The sequence below is a fragment of the Trichechus manatus genome, unplaced genomic scaffold (genome assembly GCF_000243295.1).
Source record: "Trichechus manatus latirostris isolate Lorelei unplaced genomic scaffold, TriManLat1.0 scaffold00166, whole genome shotgun sequence".
Classification (NCBI taxonomy): Eukaryota; Metazoa; Chordata; class Mammalia; order Sirenia; family Trichechidae; genus Trichechus; species Trichechus manatus.
The window spans coordinates 1,160,190-1,178,002 of record NW_004444102.1 but is presented as its reverse complement, the minus strand read 5'-3'; the positions used below and the strand labels follow the sequence as shown (position 1 = coordinate 1,178,002).

General features: G+C 40.3%; 1 pseudogene; it reads right to left on the bottom strand.

Moving 5' to 3' along the window:
- Positions 1–6,356: 6,356 nt before the first annotated feature.
- On the bottom strand, positions 6,357–9,406 carry LOC101355043 (serine/threonine-protein kinase MARK2-like; annotated as a pseudogene).
- Positions 9,407–17,813: the final 8,407 nt, after the last annotated feature.

Here is a 17,813-nt window from a genome sequence, read left to right as displayed (position 1 = left end):
GGGGCATTTAGTAGTTTTTTTTCTCATTTATTGATTGTAGATTTGTTTGTTTCATTCCTTTTTAAAAAAAATTGGCTATGAGCAGGCAGACTGTATGTTCCTTGTTGTTTGTTCGTCTGTGCACTCAATACTTTTCACCTCCTTCTCCAACTGGCAGGGTCAGTAACTCAGATATGGTACAGCAGGGCAGGTTTAGCTGAAGAGGAGTTACTGCGACGAGTTGCTTGTGGTACTTACTACAGCCAGCAGAGTGGGTCAGTAATCAGTGCAGGGCAGGTTCCAGTAGGCCGTGCCCGTGCTGCTTGGTGGTGTGATGTCAAGCGCACGGTGCTGGTAGGCAGGATGCAGCAGGGAGATTGTTATGTGTTGAGCTAAGATGGATATGGGAGAGAGGAGAGAGCAACAGGAGCCAAAAACATACAAACAAATAAAAAAGAATGCTATGGGAGCTTGCCGTTGGAATGGAGAGATGAGAGACTATGAAATGTAGACAAACAGAAAGGGAGAGAGGAAGAAAAGAAAAGAATGAATAAATAAAAATCAGAAAGGTTAAAGAACCACAGAGTTCCCAGGGATCCCACCAGTGCAGCTATGGGGTCTGGGGAAGTCGCTCTCAGGTGTTGCAATACAGCCTGGCTAGAAGGCGTAGAGGTATACAACGCCTGGTATTCAGGGATCAGAAAGAGAAGAAAGATATAGAGGGACAAGAAAGTGAGCAATGAAGAAAGAGAAAAAGGGAAAAAGAGGGAAAAGAAAACAAAACAAATTAAAAAAAAAAAAAACAGAACAAGGAAGCCCCCCCAAAAAAGCAGGAAAAAAAAAAAAACCAATGAAAAAAGAAATGCACTCAGAGATCCCTCTGCACGTCTGTGGAAGCTGAAGGGGAGTTCCTTGCCACGCAGCTCCACCTGTCTAGAAAGGGCTCCCAACTCAAGAAAAAGAAAAGAAAACAAACAAACAATTCAAAATGAACAAACAAACAAAAGCCCCGGGATCCCACCAGCGCAGTAGCCCAGACCGGGAATCAGCTCCACACTCGAATGGAGCTCCGCAGCCCCTCCGGAAGAAGCAAAGATGGCGCATGGAGCCAGGCACTCGAGCGAAAGGAGGAGGAGGCTATGAGAGGCAAGCAAGGAATCAAAAGAAGCAGAAAAGAAAAAAAAAAAGGCAACACCAGCAGCCAACAAATGGCACTCAGAGAGCCAGCCAGTGCGGGCTGGTGTTTCTGGACAAGAGACTGTGTCCGCGGGAAGCAGAGGAGGCCGAGTGTGGGTGATGAAGGGTAGAGAGTGTGAAAGCGTATATCAGAAATTGCCGGCATTCTGCAGCCCCTCAGGAAGAAGCAAAGATGGCGCGTAGAGCGAGGCACTCGAGCGAAAGGAGGGGGAGGTGGCGGGAGTCAGTGAGAAAGCAAAAGAAGCAGAAAAAAAAAAAAAGGCAACACTAGCAGCCAACAAATGGCACCCAGAAAGCCACCCGCTTGGGTGTGTGGAATCCAAGCAGCTGGCGCTTCCCGGTCAAGAGACCATGGCCATGGGAAGCACAGGAGGTTGAGTGGGAGTGAAGAGGGGTGGGGGGCGGGAAAGCACACACCACAAATTCCTGGTTGTTTTGTCTCCCGCTGGACGCTCCGTGAGGCTGCTTTCTTGTACCCCCATTTGCTGGTCTCCAATAGGAGTCCAAGATGGAGGATCTGTGCTGCGTTAGCTGGTAAGGGACCTCTGCATGAATCTCTCCTCGCTCTCCGTTCTCTGTCAGTTTTCTACTCTATTTGGTGCTTGGCTGAGTTCTTTATCTCTTCATTTGATGTTTTAGGGTTTCAGGATTGTTGTATTGTCTGTTCGGCTTAGTTTTTCGGATCTTTGCTGTGGAAAGACGGCGTGGTGCTCCTGCCTAGAGCGCCATTTTGCCAGAACTCTTTTAACATTTTTTGCATTAAATTCATTTTTTACCTTTTTCCTAGGCAGTCTACGGTTCAAAAATGCAAAATGAATTGGATGTTTGGCTTGGAAAAAAATGGTTTGGACAAACTTCCTTTAACCTTTTAGCCCATCCTATATCTAGAGATTCTCCATACACAAGGTGATCTGGAGTCTTACTTCCAACATGAACACATCATGCCATGTTCCATAAGACTCAGCAAGATATGCTGACTTGGCTCAACTGGCCCTCTTTACACACACCTGAGCTAAGTTTCCAATGGTTGGTGGGCATTGACTCTTTTGTCTTTTTCAGGGCTGCACTGAGCTACACTGCACAATTTCTTTTTACTACTAATTAATTCTCTTTTCCTGCACATAATCCAATCCTAAATTCACTTTTTTTTTTTTTTAATACTTACACTCAACAGTAACATGAATTAGCTTAACATGAATGAGTGACTTATCCCTCTTGGACTTATGTAAGGATTTTATGCTTAAATAATTAATAAGAGGAAGAATGGTAATCACAGCAGTTTGTAGTTCCTACATTGCCATCGAGGTTGCCATCCTCCTGGGTGGGTGAACATACAGCTATACCCAAATTTGGTCTGCCCAGGAGTTCAGACACCTCCCTGCCATTTGTGGAACTCAGGTGTGCCCTGAGCAAGGATCATAGGGCTTCTCTTTCTAATCAGGATTAGCCTGACTTTTCCTCAATTCCATACCACCTACCTCCCCACTTACAAAATTTTCTGTAGGAATTCAAGTTTAGTAAAATAAAATGGAGGAAAAGGTTTTGGCTTTAACCACCTTCTGTTCCGTACTGCCTTACTAATCTTCTCTGAATAAATCCTGAGTTTGAAGATTGGGTTGGAAGACATGAAACAACTTGAGAAGGACTAGGTAAGTACTAGGACAGGTGAGTCCTAAAAATAAGGAATGAAGCAAACTTCATCCCTTTCATGGCACATAATTTAGTTCTATCAGTGTGCTCCGTTTCATGTATTTAGATGTTTCAGGACCTCAACAGCAAGGGTTACCTATAACTGGGGCTTCTTTTAGGTGACTTGATTTTAGAAGCCAGTACACCGAACATGCACAGATTATTTTTGAAGACATGTCAATAAGCCACTAGAATTTTATATTCAACCCACAGCAGGTGGTAAACACTAAAACTGGAAGTGATTGCACATATCCAGGTCTGCCTCATAAACCCTCTTCTCCAAGAGCATCCAACTGAGCTGCTGACGTTTCAGCAACATTTTTAAGAACACAGAGCTACAAATTTAAAAGGGTTTATTTCCTAACCCAGCAAGAAATCTTTGCAAAATTTTATTCTGTCATTCATTTATTTAATAAGTACCTGAAAATACACTAATTTTGGAGGTAAATACAACCAAGTAGGAATAGTAAAGCTTGTGTCTTTCTGGAATCTAGAGGACTATTTTCGATTCTGTTAAGAGAATAAAAGACTGAAATTTTATTCTGAGCCAGTAAGATGCAATGGAAGGAGCCGGGAATGTGTTGGCTCTCCTAAAATCTGGTTGTGTGTGCTTGTTACTGTCATGGATAGAATTGTGTCCCCAAAAAATATCTGTCAACTTGGCTAGGTCATGATTCCCAGTGTTGTGTGATTGTCTACCATTTTGTCATTTGATGTGATTTCCCAATGTGTTGTAAATTCTATCACTATGATGTAATGAGACGGATTAGTGGCAGTTATATCGATGAGATCTACAAATTAGATAGTGTCTTAAGCCAATCTCTTTTGAGATATAAAAGAGAGAAGCAAGCAGAGAGACATGGGGACCTCATACCACCAAGAAAGCTGTGCCGGAAGCAGAGAGAGTCCTTTGGACGTGAGGTTCCTGCGCTGAGATGCTCTCAGACCAAGGGAAGACTGATGCATCACAAGGAACTTCCTCCAGAGCTGACAGAGAGAGAAAGCCTTCCTCAGGAGCCAGTGCCCTGAATTTGGTCTTCTAGCCTACTGGACTGTGAGAGAATAAACTTTTCTTTGTTAAAGCCATCCAGTTGTGGTATTTCTGTTATAGCAGCACTAGATGACTAAAAGAGTTACCAAAAAAAAAAAAGTAAATATGCATAATGGAACCCCCGTTGTATATATCTACTTGATCTAAAGTTTATTAAAGGGAATTTGATCACTAAACATATCAATAATGTTAAGTACTTCAGTATAAATGTTTGTTGCTATATACCTCCTGATAAGAACTCTTTTTAACATAACTCCCAGACATCACATTCTCATTTTGCTATTTTCCTAAACCTATTGGATAGTGGGGAGAATTGTCTTCAACAGTAATTTCAATAAAAATATGTCCCCCTTTTAAAACCAACCTTGAAATTGGTATGCATTATGATAATTGAGAGAAAAAAATGCAATCTCAATTTTTTCCCCCACATTTTGTAGGAAAATCTAGAAACTGGGATATTCTATGTGAATTTTTCTTCGCTCTGCAACAAGACTGATCATCCTAGAATGCACATTTCAACTGCATGAAGACTATCAATAATTCATCCGAGGACAAAGACCAAACTCTTCTGCTCTTCAAGGTTCTTCAGAATATGATCTCAACTTATCTTTCTATGTCACTACCCACCACTTCTTCTACATTCATACCTGTTTATTTGTCTTACCTAACTCAGAGACCCTTCCAGCCTCCTTGATTTTGCCCTGGCTCTCTCTCCCTAGAATGTGGTTCCAAATGCATTTGCAGGCCATCTTTCTGTTCTTTCATTTGATAATTCTACACAAAATTAATTACACTATCTTCTCTGTCTCAACAGCTATTGGTAGATATTCTGAAATACCACTCACTACAGTGTATTTGTTTATGCATTTGTCTACTATAAATGATGAAAAATATTGTAACTGCAAGGATGAGCTCAGTGCTTGGTACATAATAGTCATTCAGTAAATGTTCATTAAATGAATGAATGAATGAATGAATGACTTGATCTTTAGGGGCAGAGTTGGTGAGAGGAGTGATTGGAGGAGTTGTAGGGAAAGCGGTGGAAGAAAGAAGCAAATAACAAGAGGCAGACCACAGGTCAGCCGTGTCCTATAAACACAGGGATTGGACTCACAGGTATTTCTGCCACTTGATTATCACTTAACTCTATACTAAGTCTGTTTGCTTTCAATGAGTCAGAATGATTTTTAAATCCTCAGAGTTCACAGCTGCTGGAATACTTACTTCTGCTAAATGAAACTTTCCTTTTCTTTTCATCAGTCAGGATTCTGGTGCTACAAAAGCAGCTGAATTGAAAATCAACAGCAAAAGGTGACTCATCTAAATGGCAGGGAAAGTAAATCAAATATCAAATAAAGCCAATCCCTTCACCCACTCTACCTGATTATTGCTCCTTAGATGATAAAATATTTAATCCATTCCAGAGCTATGGAACCCAGGGGTTTTTGTCTTTTAGCCACTGAGCAGCTTTATTAGAACAGGTTAGATATGTTCATCTTGGTACTTTATAGTGTTTGCCTGGAAAACATTTACACTCATGGTGTCATTTGACTGAGCTTTATTGGCTTGTGCTTATTCCAGAGAAAAAAAATTTATTTTCCTTTGCAGAAGTAGCTCAGTGCTTTCTTGTCTTCTTATACCCTCCCTGATTTTAAGTGATTGTAACTTAAACCATCCGACCCAGAGATTTCTATGTCTATTTGCGTCTCACTTGGACTAGAGGGAATGGTGTGAATACATTCAGTATGCAATACGTAGTCTATTATAAAGAATGGTTTACTCTGGTCAGCTGTAGGCAATGCTAATAGACATTATGAGTTGAAATCAGGACACAAGGGATCCCTGGGTGGCACAAAATATTAAGTGATGAGTACTACCTAAAAGGTTGGTGGTTCTAATCCACCTGGAGGTGTGTTGGAAGATAAGCCTGGTGATCTGCTTCTGAAAGGTCACAGCTTGAAAACCCTATGGAGCAGTTCTACTCTGCACGCATGGGATCGCCATGAGTCAGAATTGACTGGATGGCATGTGACACAAACAACAATAGATGTAGATGCATATGTAGATATAGAGATTTTTGTTTGGATAATGTTGGTTTATTTCTACAGAATCATCTTCCCTTCCTCACAAAATGAGAGAAAGGAAGAAAAGACAGAGGTTGGCGGGGGTGGGGAGAAGGTCCCCACGGGGGTGGGGAGAAGGTCCCCACGGGGGTGGGGAGAAGGTCCCCAGGGGAAACATACCAGTCTAGTCTTGGCAGTTTAGCCCAGGTGGAGGCAGAGTGGCCAGCTCTCAGCTACTGTCAGCTTGGCTAGGTCATGATTCCCAGCGTTGTGTGATTGTCTACCATTTTTTCAACTGATTTGATTTCCCCTGGCAGCCCTTTGGAGCTTAAGCTCATCGGTTATTTTGGAGGCAATGCCTTTGAGGTCATGGAGGTTTAAACTGATCCCCACTGAGAGACTGCATGGCAGTTTGTACACCTCTGTCTCCCACTGCATGCACAAAAGTGCCCGTTTCCTTCTGGCTGACACCGGCAGCCATTTAAGCCCAACACGTTGCATATCTCCCATGTCATCTCCTTGGGCCCACGGAGCTCCTGATCTTCACTCTCCATGTAAAGTGTGGTGAGCATGACTGGCCTCTGGACAGTCTTTTCTTTATCACTGCCTCCGCTGCCCACCACTTGAGGTTGGAGTGTCTCCACTCAGTCTTTGCTTTCAGGCACATTCAGGTCCCTTCTGGCAAGCCTGAGTTACAGATTTCTGCATACAAACATGGAGGTGAACTTGTTGAAGAAGCTCCCAATGCACCCCTGCCTTAAGTGGTTGTTGCCAGAGGGAGAAGCTGGGGTCACACAATAGGGAAAAGTCTGTTGCTTGAGCACCAGTCAGAGCAGCCCACCAGGAAGAGTTTCCTTCGGATACACTTCAGGAAATTTGTTCTGCCTAGGACTGCACACTGCTGCTGATATCGTGGGCAGAGGAGGAGGCCATAGGGACCTGCTGGGGAGGGGCTGTGCTGGACCATGACATCTCCCAGTTACTGTTCATGGGGTACAGCCCAGAGGCCTGGCTGGGCTGCACTTAGGTTGGCATGTGTTCCTGGTGCAGGCAGGGCAAGGGAGACTGAAAGAAGCAGAAGCTGTGGAGGCCACCGACCCTGGTACAGTTAGACTGTCTTTGTTATTCTGGATGTAGGCTTGGCCAAGGCTGGCCCTTTCCAAAAGTGGAGAATTCCTTCTTTGATTTTAGCCTGGAAAAGGGCTGGCAGGCCCAATGGCTGGGCTGCTGATCTTCTTCCCCTACTCCTAGTCCTTCCCAGATTGCTTATATTCTGTATTGTTATACTCTGAATATTCTTAGATCAGGTATTAGATGAGGGAATGGCAGGACCAGCCTGTGGCTTACCAGACTGTACCTTGTGGGATGGGGAAGGACTGCTGCCACTGGGCAGGTTAGCTGAATGCTAGGGCTTCAGGGTGATGGAGTGGCCCTCTAGCTCATATGTCTCATAGCCAGGGAGCCAATGGGTGGCTTCATTGTTTCTCTGGCTCATCAGTGAGTCCTGAATCTCTTCCCATGTGAAACCCATCCATGGACACTATCAATTTAGTCTAGGGTGTGGGGGTGGGGAGAGTTTATAGTCAGGGAATGACTCCATGTAAAGCTTTAGTTCATCATCTTCATAACCCACATTCATCCATCAGTCTTTCATGATTTTCTCTAATGTGCCTCTCTTGCTGGGATTGAAAATGAGAAATTTCTCAAGCAAAATTTCATAGTCACTGTACATATAGAAGGGAATGTGGTATTTTCCACTCAGTACCTGCTCCCACAGCTCCTTGAAGTCTTGTGCATCAGAATGCAGGGACTCACTGACCGGTATGTACAGGAAAACTCACAGGCTCCACATGTCTACCATGGGTCCATCATACTTTGGGCCCTAGAAGAGTTCCAGAGCAGCATAAGTGGGACTGCAACAGAAGATAACCAGCTTGTTGACAAAGATGAATTAATTCCTGAAGCCAAAGTCTGGAATCTTGATGTTTATGTCAGCATCTGTGAGCAGGTTCTCTGCCTTCAAATCTGTTTGAACATGAAATCCTGTTGACACTACTGCACAGCTGACACTGTCTGGAGGAATTTGGCTGGGCCTCCTCTTCTTTCAAGCACTTCAAATAAGGTAACTATTTTGGGATGAATTAAAATCTTTTTATTCTTACTTTGTGAGATTGCTTCTGGAAACTGGAGGAATTCCAATGATTCTTGTTAATGATCTTCACCGCTACCTCTTTCCCAGTCAGGATGTGCTGAACCTTCACCTTAGCAAAGTTACCCCGTCAATGGTCTTGAGCAGCCAGTAGATGCAAATAAAATTCTCTTCCTCAGCAGAAATGGCTGAGAGGCCCTGCAGCAGTTGGACTCACTGCTGCAATTAGAGTCAAGGTCACCCAAGGTAGGCTTAAAATTGGCAAAAGCTGGTGAGAAGCTTGACCCCAATCATCTCAAAAGAAAATAACTTTTGAAGCCTACCTGATGAACTGATCTTTACAATGAAATCAAAATAACATGAGAAAAGTTTAAACAACAACAACAAAAAAAAATCAAAAAACTAAAAAAGAATAAAGGAAAGATGCAAAAAAGAAAAATAAGAAAAAAAACACTAACATAAAGAAAAAATTAGAATAAAAAGTAAATGAAAAAAGAAAAAAAATGGGAAATATAAAAAGTAGAAGGACTAAAGAAAAACATGAAAAAAAAAGACTTAAAAATTTTAAGAAAAGGAAGTATAAAGGAAAAAGAAAAATATGATTAGAAACAAATAACCAAAATAGATAAAAACTCCACAATCCAGTGGGATATATTTGGAGGGGGAAAAAAGTCAACTTTAGTCAAAGTTCCTCAGGACTGAAAACTGGCTTGCTGAGCTAGAGAGACTGCAAATTTAGACAGCAAGTAACTTCTGCCATCAGCTGAGGACTAAATTTTGTTGTTGGCTGCCATTTAGTTGGCTCCCAGATTCTTGGTGACGCCATGCACAACAGAAGGAAATCCTGCCCAATCCTGCACCATCCCCTTGATTGATTATGGATTGGACCATTGTGATCCAAAGAGATTTCACTGGCTGATTTTTGAAAGAAGATCTGCAGTTCTTTCTTCCTACTCCATCTTTGTCTGGAAGCTTTGCTGAAAACCTTTCAGCATTATAGCCACACGAAAGCCTCCACTGACAGATAGGTGGTGGGCTGCACATGAGGTGCGTTGGCCAGAAATCAAACCCAAGTCTCCTGCATGGGAGGTGAGAATTCTACCACTGAACCACTACTGCCCCCAGTAGGAAATAGGGGCTTGGAATTGCAAAGTAATGGCTCCTTAAGAGCAAGTAATGAACCTATCAAGTCTGGAGATAATCAGCAGGGGTTTTCTCACTTCTTAAAATAGCTTTATTGAGATATAACTTACATATGTCATAGGTATGTCCAGCCATTGCCACAGCCAAGTTTACAACATCTTCTGACCCTTGTGATTGGCCTTACTCCCTCTCATCCTCCCTCAGCATCCTTGTATTGATCTCCCCACCCCAGGGTTACTCAAGTATGTCAGGTCCACCTACACTATGTGGATCATTAGACTAGCCTCCTACTTGCTTTTCTTTCCTCCAGTTCCTTTACATTTTGACAAATTTATTATTCCCCACACCCAAATGACTTCATGACATACATCTTAATAGTTTTTTAGTAGTTCCCTCTGCCAACAAAATACAGTGCAAACTCCTTGGTTTGTCATTCTGTATGATAAACCTCACTCCAGCCTTATCTTCTCTTGGTCCTGCTTTCACACTCTAAATTCAAGCCATGCCACATTACATGTGATCTCTAGAGTATAGAAAATCTTCCGTTTCCTCAAGATATTGTACATGCTAGTCCCCTGCCCCCCAGAATGACCCACTCATTCTATCTGCCTTTCTTAAACTTACTCATTTTTTTTATTACCAAGCTCACTTATTTATTTATTTATTTTTTTAATTTCAACTATACGTTAATATCCTATGTTCCAGACACCATGCTTGGCATTGAATATACTTTGGTGAATGAAAAAGACTTCTCACTTACAAGCTGGTGATAAAAGATTTTGAATAAATAATTAATCATACAATTGATAATACCAGAAGAAGGTGAATTGACTTATTTGGGTGGGTTGAAGGTGTTCTCTCTAAGGAAGTGTCACTAATGTAAATATTAGATAGATAGACAGACAGACAGATAGATGTATTAAGTGAAGAGTGAAAGCCAGGAAATGAGCTTTTGAGGCAATGGCAACAGACAGTGCAAAAGCGATGAATTATACGTGGGTCGAATGAAGATCAATATAGATAGAGTTAGACAGCAGAGTGTGGGAAGTGAAGTGAGATGGCCAGATTATGGAGGACAACATAAACTAATTTGTCTTAAGGGCATTAAAAGGCTTTAAGAAAGTGCATGCTATCATCAGATATATATTTTTAAGAGAACACTCTGCTGGCCCCTCAAACACAGGGAAACACTAGTTCATCTGTGGTCCCACCAAGCCCTGTACCTCTCTCTACAGTAGTATCACCATGTCCTGTAAACTGTTTCCATCTTGGTCTCTTCAACTAGTTTGTGAACTCCTTGGAGGAAAGGCTCATTTTATATGTTTTTCTACAAAACATATTTTTCTACATTTCCACATCTAGCACAGACTTGGTACATAAAGTGTTTTTTGTTATTTAATTTTATTACACTTTAGGTGAAAGTTTACAGCACAAATTAGTTTCTCATTCAAAAATTTACACACAAATTGTTTTGTGACATTGGTTGAAATCCCTGCATTGGGTCAGCATTCTCCGCTTTTCGCTTTTCACTCTGGGTTCCCCGTGTCCATTCCCGTCTTCTCCTCTTTGCTTTTGGACAGGTGTTGCCCATTTGGTCTTGTATACTTGACTGAACTAAGAAGCATGCTCCTCAAGTGTGTTATTGTTTGTTTTATAGGCCTGTCTAATCTTTCGCTGAAAGGTGGACTTTGGGGAGTGGCTTCAGTTCTGAATCAGCAAGATGTCCAGGGGCCACAGTCTCGGGGGTTCTTCCAGTCTCTGTCAGACCAGTAAGTCTGGTCTTTTTTTGGTGTGTATGAATTTGAAGAGAGTTTTAAAATATGTTCAGTGATGAAGTAAATTAATAAGCCAAAGATAATAAATTACAGAAAATAAAGTGTATTGATCTTCTTCTGTTGACTCTGAAGGGCTGATCAAAAGCTACTTAAACAGACAAAAATAAATCTCCACACATGTGAATGTTCTTGGACAACTCAGAACTTGAGCAACAAAGTAACACATATCTTCTTAATTGATGAGAAAGGACAAACAGAAGCCTTGCAGCTTATTCCTTCCTATCCATTTATTTGGTTCTTAATTTGATAACCTAAAAAAAAATAGTTAATTAAATAAATTAACAATTTATATAACAATTTCTTTTTACCATTGTTATTGGGGGCAGGGTTCAGAAGAGAGAAAGAACCATACAAGATAATATAATTAAGACATATAAAATATTGATAACCTTCATTGTCTTGTAAGGATTATTTTATGCCCTGGAGGAGACAGACAGCCACGTGAACACTAGAAAGGAATCTGTAAGCACAACAAGCTGGCAGAGAATGAATGTGACTTGTAGGTGAAAATGAAGTCTGGGGTTATCTTTAGTCTTGTCCCAAAAACTATTTCTGGGATATCCTGACATAAATCTATGTATATATAGAAAATAATTCTTGGAAAATATAAATGGCATAAATAGCCTTGATTATAACCTCTGGATATTGAGATTATAGGTAATTTCATTTTAATTTTTTTTCATTTCTATATACTACAGCTTGCACCTAACATACATATTCTATTTTCAAAAAAATAGTAACTTATTAAAAATAAAATTCCTATAAGTCCCAACTATTCCTTGCATATATTTGTCTATACCTTTTTTGCATTTCCCAAACTAAATCAAGTCTTTGAGACCAAGCACCACAAAGGATATATCTCAATATCCTTAGACCTAACAGATGGTGATTACCAACAATTTGACCTTTTCTTGTCATGCTTTTCACCATCATTAAGTGGCTTTTACAAACACCTGTGGTTCTCCTTTAGTTGCCTTCTTCATTCCAAACTTTCAGACTCTGAGCACATGAACTGAGTGAACAGTTTTTCTAAGAAAAAAATAAATCAATAAAAATTGTGGATTTTCTACTTAAGCAGACTGTTTCAGTCATGGATTCAAGACTTAAGAGCTATGTGACCTTGGTCAAATAATTTGTCTGTGTGCTGGTATCCTCATCCACAAAATCAACATAATGGTGCTTAGATGTTAGGTGGCTTCCCTTGTCTGCAGATATCTGTGAACTAGCCCTTTACTATAGTATAATCCACAGACCTGCACGCTCAGTATCACATGGGTGCTGATTAGGAAGGTGGAATCTTGGCCCCATCCCTAAACTACTGAATTGAAATATGCAATTTAAGAAGATCCCCAGGTAAAGCATGTGCACATCATAGTTTGAGAAAAACTCATGCTAAAGCATACATGTTAAGAACATAACTGAGTCATCTAAGACATTGAATCCACAAATAATCTTCAAGTCGTGCGTGGCTCTCTTTGGTATACCATTGACTTCCACTTTTCACCTCCCTTACTGCATGCAATGACTCCTGGTGTAGAAGACTGAGAAGTGCTGATGATTTCAGGAAGGGACAAGGACAGATCAAGGATGGAGTCGGCCCTCAATAGCGAAAGCACATGTTTCAAGAAATCCTTTCATAGAGTCTTCTGTCTCCTAAGTAGGAACCCAAGCCATCTCTCTATACACTCTTGAGTTCAAATTGCTGTTCCTTCCATGGTGAAAGAGATCCCTAAATTTTCTGTAATTCAATATCACATTCAACAACAATCTACTCTCAAAGCTACATCACTTAAAGAAATGTAAAAGCTGATCCTAGAAATTTCAACGATTATTTTGAGGCAATGGATTTATAATCCACTTTTGAAAATGTTAAATTTCCTTCCAGTTAATGGTACCACTGGTGATAGTATAAACTGTTATAATGTTTTTCCCCAAGGATTTTACAGTAGCTATCAAATTAAAATATGCATATACTTTCATTTGAAGTTTCAGTCCTACAAATCTCTTTCTATAGAAATGCTTATGTGGACACAAAAAGATGAATTCAAGGATAATCATAGTAGCATTATTTATAATAATGAAAAACTATTTATAATGATGATAGGAGATAAAATGAATGCCTATCAATAGATGACAAATTATTGATAGTGAATTAATATTTTGCTTAATGGAATCCTGTCATTTTGCTCGTCTAGAGATGGCCTTTATCCCTGTGGTATTTTTACTGGGGGTTTGGAAAGCCCTCAGTAGTTCTGGAAACTGCCTCTAGTCCCTGCCCCTATCTGTGTGCTTCAAAACAGAAGCTGTTACTAAACTGTACATGTGAAGATTGTTGAAATGGCAAATGCTTTGTTATATATACATATTTACCACATTAAAAAAAATTGGTTAAAATAGAAAAAAAAAAAGGAAGCTGGCGTATTTGCAATGATCCTGCCCCCAGGCTACTGTTGAACATTTCACCATTGGACACCTGAACAAAGATGTGCCAGTCACCATAACCCTGTCCCCTAGATACAGCTAATTGATCCAGAGATGGATACCTAAGACAAGGTAAATCAATCTGAGACACTGCCATGGATTTTTGAAGTGAAACTGAGAACAAGAGCTGACTCTCTCCAGTGTCCTACATGTGAATTGATGGTAGCCACATTTCCTGTGCTGTAGAGATAATTTGCTTAGCAGTGAGAGAGATGATCACGCTGACAATTTACAAGGATCCAAGGTAAGACAAGAAGTGTTCAAATTCTTGCCCTCAGGAGAGGCTGAAGCCCAGTTCTACCCTTCTCTTCTTAAAGTTCAATCATTCAATTCTTCCTTGGAATACACGAACCAGAACCAGTAATTTTCCCTTTTAACAGAAATAGAACATAATGGGTTTCTGATTGATGACATATTGGTAATAAAAAGATAAGTTTCATGACAATATAAATAGTTTGATATAAATTTTTAATTAAAGCTTACATGTACATGAATATAAAAATCATCACAGAAGATACACAACAAAGGCTAACATTGATTTACCCTCAGTGCAGTAAAGAGGAGGAGGAAAACCTTTCACATTTATACTATATATTCTATATTTAATAAGTTGCCATCTAGCTCAGGCTGGTGCAAAGGGTTAACACTCTGGCTGCTAACTGAAAAGTTAGAGGTTCAAGTCCACCCAGAGGTGCCTTGGAAGAAAGTCCTGCTGATCTACTTCCAAAAAATTAGCCACTGAATACCCTTTAGAGCACAGTCAAACTCTGACACACATAAGTCGGAATCATCTCAATGGTAACTGGTAATGGTAAGGGTATATTGACTAAAATTTGCCAGTGAACTATATATATTTGTAACTTACAAATAATTATAAAAGCCCTTAAAAACTGAAACCATCTAAGAGAGATACATAAAGAATATTCTGTTGTGATTCATAAGGTTTTCATTGGCTAATTTTAGAAAGTAGATCAGTAGGCCTATCTTCCTAGTCTGGTTTAGTATGGAATTTCCACTGAAACCTGTTCATCATGGATGACCCTCCTGGTATTCGAAATACCCGTGGTGTAGCTTTCAGCATCATAGCAACACAAAAGCCAGCCAGTAAGACAAACTGACAAATGGGTAGTGGAGATGGTAACTGGATTCAATTAAATACAGAAATTCAAATCAAGGATATGTGGGCCTCTTTGCTCTGAGAATCACCCATTTCACTCTAGCTATTGATCCTCCAATTCAGTCTACCACCTCAAACCAACCACTGAAAAGCCATCAAAGCAGTATCTACTGACTATATACCATGTCCCAGACATATTGGTGGATACTGTTTATCCCTCTTCCACCATAATTTGCAGTGATTACAATTTTGCTTATAATCCCTATAGACTTTTCCTGCTATTATGAGCAACAGGATGCAGTGATTAAACTGAAGTCTACTTTTGATACAAAGGGTCTTTATTAGTGGACTCTGGCACTGAGGTAGGTTTCTGATGCCTGTGGGAGAATGCATTTACTACTAGAAATGATACTACTTATTATAACTGATTATATTAGTCAGGGATCTCCAAGGTTCTCTCTCTCTCTCTCAGACCATATCCAGTCCATCTATGTCAGAGAGAAACATTTTAAGGAACAGTTTCACTCAGTTGTGGGGACTGGCAAGTCCAAAATCTATACGTCAGGGAAGAGGCTGGAAACTCCTGCAGGATATACACCTTATTGTCTTGAAGCAGAATACTTCTCCCTGGGGAAACCTCAGGTTTCTTTTAAGGACTTCAACTGATTGGATGAGGCCTGCCCACATTATGGAGAGTAATCTGCTTTACTTAAAGTTAGCTGATTGAAATGTTAATCACACGTAAATACCTTCATAGAAATATCTAGATTACTGTTTGACCAAACAACAGGACACTACAGCCTAGCCAAGCTGACACATAAAATTAACTATCACATTTATACATCTCATCTAATCCCCAGATGTCTATTAAACTCATAGTGTAGATGAACGGCTAATATCACATCTCAACTATAGAAATAATATCCATTTGGACATATATGGGAAAAGAAACCCCAGAAGAAACAAGTGGGCAATACTGCCCCTGGCTGCTGGTACTGAGTGGGGAGAACATGCCAGGACGACTCAGAGTGTTGCCACAGATTCAATTAAATACAGTAATTCACATTAAGAGTATGTGATATGAATATGGGATGTGATCTGGTTACACCAGGAATCCAAAGATAGGGGATCAAGAAATTTGAGTCATCAAGGAGGGAGGTGAGAGTTTCCAAGGAGAAGCAGAGAGGTATTCTCATTGGAAAACCCATTTCGTTACAGAGGAAGACAACAATTTCCAAAACATAAATCTTAAGGAGAAAAGCAGCCCTTAGGAGATGGAATCGTGGCTCTGCCTTCCATACACTGGAAACTCCCCCACTCACATACAAGAAAGCTCTCCCCCTTGCCCCTGTATTTTTAACTCAGGAATCACCTTTAGCACTTGGGAAGCTCCCACTGGGAGAAGAGTATGAGAACTGAGACCCACTGAAGGCCCCCCAGACCCATGCCCCCATCTCTTGCTCACTTTTGGGCCAAAGTTCTTTGAGGGAACTGTCAGATGGAATCCATCTTTGGTTCTCTTTCTCTCTGCCCTGCTCTCTAATATTTTCCCCTACCCTTCTTTATTTGAAATTCTGTAGTTAAGCGCAACTTCACTGTAATCCAGTTAAGGCAGTATTCCTAAATAGGGCCTGTGAGGACCTCAGGGCAGAATTCATTGCATACTTGTAGACCAACTGGTAGTTTTATTTCCTACCACACTAGGGATTTACTAGATACTTACAAAGTAAACCTTGGAACTATTTCCCATGCAGAACATTATAGAACTTACAATCAAGCTTTATAATTTATCCTCTTTTAAAAGTAAGTGAGAAAGTCACACTTGGGGAAGTTCATGTGAGCCCACTGTCTTTGCATTCAGGTACATCTGAAAACAGATTAAATTTCCAGAATTGTCTACATTTGTGTCAGACCCATCTTCCCACATCAAAATGTTGTCTTCCCCGCTTCCTATTTTTCCTGTCATTCTACACCTAATGTAAATTCTTGTTGTATCTTTGACCTTACGTAGAGTAGATTTTCAAATTATATTTGTTAATTAACCAAATAAATGCATCAGTGGGTGAATTAATGAGTGAATGAAATAACAATGAATTTGCAAGATGATTTTCTGACTTAATTTAAAAATTCCTCTTTTAGCTCCAAGCAGTAAGTGCCCCTGCTGCTGTGGTCATCTGGTAACATTTCCTCTTCCTTCCTCTCTTTGAGATGCATAGTCACAATCCCTCTCCATTCAAGCTTCCAGGACACCTCCTATCTTAAAGCTATGTCTCCAAGAAATTGAAAAGCCAACCCACACTCCTGGAAGCCAGTCCTCCCTCCTTGTTTGACTCACTGGCTTTTGTATAATCATGACTTTACAGCTTTCACTGAAAAAGACATAATGTGTGACTAAATCACTCCCCTTTCCTTCCCCTTCCTTTACCGCCTTTCTCTTCTTTCCTCTTCTCTTCTCTTCTTTTCCTCTTCTCTTCTCTCTGCCGTGGGAAAGCTGCTAGACAGTGATTTAGGAAATAATATTGGAGTTATTATTCCCTCTCCTTGGGCATACAGAATGTGACCCAGCTGGAGCTGAGCTCACAAGGATTCACAAGGACACATCAACTGGGCCTTGAGGTATAAAGACAATAGCTAAGATAATCTTGGAAAATATCTTTTAGGGAAACTTTCACATAAAGCTGATCAAACGCAACACAAAAGACTTCCCACTTTTTATCTTTTCCTATTAGCATTCAGTGAACAGAAATTTGTTGGACCAATGAAGACCCTCCTGACTTTTGTAACTAAAACCTGTACCAATGATTGTTAAGAAAGATGATTCAAAATGTAAGATTACAATTTCTAGCCAATTAGTGAAAAGGTGACACTTTCAATGATTCTACCCATTTTGTGATGTTGATATATACTGATGATTCCGTAACCTTCCTCAGATTCGGGCAGACCTTCTAGATCTGGCAGCATGCTTGTCTACTTCCCACTTTTGTCCTTTTGCATATATGCCAAATAAAATTTTCTTTGCTTTACTAAACTTTATGATGTTTTTCCTCTACAACAACAGAAGGTATCCAACACACTCCAACTCTCCCTTCCTCCATCTCCTCCTCTTTTT